General features: G+C 39.7%; 1 pseudogene; it reads right to left on the bottom strand.

Moving 5' to 3' along the window:
- Window positions 1-1,705: 1,705 nt before the first annotated feature.
- Window positions 1,706-1,805, bottom strand: LOC112213046 (annotated as a pseudogene).
- Between the last annotated feature and the right edge of the window lie 2,460 nt (window positions 1,806-4,265).

Genomic DNA, 4,265 nt, shown 5'->3' with positions numbered 1-4,265 from the left:
TAGAAAAATATAAATGTATGTAAAAATAAGAATGATATAACGTATGGTAATAGTGTAATACTAAAACATTAATGTTTTTCGATGCTTCAATTATAGATTATTGAAAGTATATTGTTAAGTAAAAAAGATTGGAAAAATAAGAAACCAACACCACTTCTTGGATAGTTCCTGTGAGCGTTGTTACTGCTTGATCGATGTGTTCGGGCGTTTTCAGTGGGATGTTGCAGCTGATTTTGCTCTCTATTATTTCTTTGAATATTTGCCATTTGGTGGTTTTATTGCATAGCTTCTCTGTGCTGCTGTAAAGTATTGGTTTGTTTGTGTATGCAATTATTATGGGCGTATGGTCGGAGGTAAGCTCGAGGCTGGGTGCCATGTTTAGTTTATTTCTGTTTAGATTTATAACGAGCCCTCGGGCTAGCTGAACATGTACTGCGGAGACGCATCGACATCTGGCAATCATCTTACTCGAAGAATAGGGTCTGCGTGTGGCGAGCTACCGGACAGAAACAGTTGGAATGTTTACCGTCGAGTGTTACAACTATTTCCTTTTTAAGGAGAGCTATAGAATTCTTCCATGCCTTTGTTAGACAAAGCGTTCATCCCGTGACCGCGGCTACGTTCGGCAACTGGCTGTCGCCTCGAGCCCAAGCTCATTATCACGACTCTCAAACAATTACAATCGGATTGAATAACTACAATTGTTTAATTACAGCTACAGTAGACTCTAGGTTACAATGTTGCGGAATTATCCAAAATTCGAGACGCTCCGGTGTTCTTTCATCTCCGACATATATAACCTTGGTTATGAATATTTTAAATCGGCACAATAATTGTTATAAGTATATATCAAACATTTGTCGTACAGTAATACGCATGATCGGTAAATATTTCTTACGCTAATCTATAAATCTAAGGAATCTCAGAAAATAAATGCTTTAGATGGAATATATCCGGATTTGCAGATAACTTCTAGTACTGTTCAGTTTGAAAACAAAGACAAGGAATATATGGATTATGTGGAACATCTCGTATCTTATTCCAAAAATTACGAGCTGATGTGATACATTCTACGTGTTGGTTGGTTTGTTAAAGAGAGGAGTGATAAAATTGTAACAGTCAGTGTATATTAAAATCACTTTAAATACAAGTACAAAGATAGTGTATGCCAGTTGTAATCGTCGCACCTTCAATGCTACCTTTCAACTCTACGCTTGCTATTCCACTGTATGACCTGTTACAATGATTCGTTATAATGATCGTCCTAGAAAGGACGTTCGTCTATTCGTATCGAACGATGGTATTATAAAAATTTCAGATGTAACTCCGGATGACGATTAGGAAGAAGGACGATAATGTTTTGTTCGGAATTTGTTTACCTTTAGACCTAGCAAAGCAAAACAACGTTGTCAGTCCAAGGCACAACAATACGATCCGCCTTAAACGTATGTAAGTACATCTCTGACAATCGTCTGTTCCAGTAGCAAACTGCAGACGCAAGTATATTGCAATCAATTTCGATCATGTTTAAGAAATGTCGATAAACTCTTTTGTGTCTTTTCAAACGAATGAAACTCTATTAGAATATATTGCGAATAAATTTGTTCTGTATTTTTGTGCAGCGTGCAAAGTTTAAAAGGATATGTTAATCCTTTCTTGTTATTTATACAATTGATATACAATATAACACGTTTGGATATTGATCAAAAATTCATTTTTTATGAAAATAATCTCACCTAACCATTTATATATGTGTTCCATCCTTGTCTACGGGAGTGTTAAGCATGTCTCCTCTCGTACTACAAAAAAAAATTTTTTTTTTTTTTTTACGTGGAGGAAATCTTCATAGACACCCTCTTTCAACCCTTGTGCAGACGGGTAGAAGGTAGTGCCGGATTCTTACCGGCTAAAACCTCCACGGGCGGGACGACGCTAGACAGGTATGCGCGAGTTTGGCCGCCCTCGGGCCCCCGAGGGTGCTTAACACCAAACACCTTTACCAAGCGTACTCTCAGAAAGTACACCCACACCACAAGCAAGGGAGGGGCTGGCCGCTTGCCTGTTGTAAGGAGAAATTTTGGTTTCGCGTTCCTCTTCTTTTTATGTTCTTCCATGCCGAGGATTCGAACCTGCGACGCGTCACCTTCAACTCTCGGCCTTAACGACCGTAGCCAGCTGCCCCGCCGAGCTTTTAGCTCATTGGAAAGTATTTGATTCTTAATGTGGTAATGTACATCATAGGAAGTATTCTAATTAGCCTCTTGAAGGAGATGTACATTTTTCATAGCCCTCTCTAAATACAAGGGGTAAAGGTAAATAATTCCCTCAATTAAATCATTATTATTAAATCTATTATGAAGCTCTTAATAATATATTTTTGCTGCTATTATAATTCTTGTAGTAAGAGATGGCCGTTCTAAAATAATTCCTGCTTCTTCTAATGCACTTATTTTCAAGATGCCTAGCCTTGCGTTTTCCATCGCACTGGCAGAAATTTTATAACATATGGGATTAGCATAAGTTATAAATAGGTCTAATTAATAATTTGTAACAGAAAATTTTAACCTCAAGATTTAGGTCAGATGCAAACGATCGAATTTGCAACAAATGACCACAACGGCAATGGGTTGGAAGAGCAAGAAAATACATATGTACGTATCCCGTACTTGCGCGAGGGATAGGAATTTCGTGATGAAACCCAGAGGCTGCCAAGTATCATTGACGCGTTGTTGGAGTACCGCTCCTATTGCGTAATCGGAAGCATCGACTACGAAGCTAACGGGCGCGCCTGGAATCGGATGCGCTAACATTCTTGCGTTAGCTAAGGCGCGCTTCGACTCGCGGAAGTTCTTTTCAGTTTGATCGGACCACTCAATAGTCGCATTGCACTTTGTTGTGCCTTTTAACAAGTCCTTGACCGATTGTAGAATTTGCGCTACCCCCGGTATGAAACGTCGATAAAAGTTGATCATACCGAAGTATCTTCGCAGTTCCTTAACAATACCAGGTCGCGGTGCTTTGATTATCGCGTCAACGCGTTCAGCCAGAGGTTTTGTCCCCTCCGCGGTAACGGTATAGCCAAAAAATTGAATTTCGCGCACGCCGAATTCGCATTTTGCGAGGTTTATAACGACCCCGTATTCGTCGAGGCGATTGAACAAAATCCGCAAGTGTTCGCGGTGTTGTTCCTCGGTATCGGACGCGATTAAAAAATCATCGATACACGCGTAGACGAAATCGAGGCCTCTCGTGATTTCGTCCACGAATCTTTGGCACGTTTGGGCGGCGTTTCGGAGCCAAACATTATACTAGTCGCTTCAAAAAGGCCGAAAGGGGTAGTAATCGCAGTTTTCGGTATGTCCTCCGGCGCGATGGGAATTCAATGGTAAGCGCGCACGAGATCGATTTTGGAAAAAAACCGACATATAGACGGGCCAGTCTTCATAATGTAATATCGTAGAATAGCTTTGATTGGAGATCGGCTGAAATTAGAAAACACCGTGTACGTCGTCTTTTTGTGGTTTGTTTACGTCCAAGAGTGCCTAGTAACAGTGACGCGAGAAAAGATAAGCAGCGTCAGAAGAAAGGTACGGTTTCATATTTCAAGGAGTGGCAATCGAGAGGCCAGAGTATGTGAGCCGAAAAGTGTGTGTGTGTGAGAGAGAGGACGAGAGCATGAGCGAGCACGACCGAGCAGGAGTGCATTGGCGAGGGTCAGAGTTGATCGACGCGTCGAAGCATAGAGTCGTTAGAATTGAGTTGCGAGTGTCGTCGAGTGTCAGAGTTGCTAGTGAGAGAGAGAGAGAGAGTTACCAAATAGTTGTCAAGTTATTTGATGTAAATACGAGCGTTGCATTTAGTTTTCCTGTTAATCAAACATCGTTTCTCTGTCTAACTAATATCTGTATTTTCAATCCATTATTAATAAATTATAATCAATCAGACAAAATTACACCTTTAATATATTCCGATATTACAGTAATTCTATAAATGGACTCATGGCTTCGAAACTCTTTTGTAATGTAACGCTGCCAGAGTGTGGATCTGGATTAGTATACCCTTATATTTATACTTATACTTACAGTTACACTTATACTCAAATATATTTCTGTTACGCATTCATCATACGTGCCCCGAACAGATAACTTCAACAAAGATCTTTTTTTCTTTTTTTTTCTTCGAAGATACATTTTTTCTTATTTTTATTTAAAATTCCACAGTCACAATTTGTCCAATTTGGACATTTGGTAGAATTTTTTATCTGT

Source organism: Bombus impatiens, unplaced genomic scaffold, assembly GCF_000188095.3.
Source record: "Bombus impatiens unplaced genomic scaffold, BIMP_2.2 scf_0444, whole genome shotgun sequence".
NCBI lineage: Eukaryota > Metazoa > Arthropoda > Insecta > Hymenoptera > Apidae > Bombus > Bombus impatiens.
Note: the sequence above shows the minus strand (reverse complement) of the source record. Positions and strands in the feature narration are given on the sequence as shown.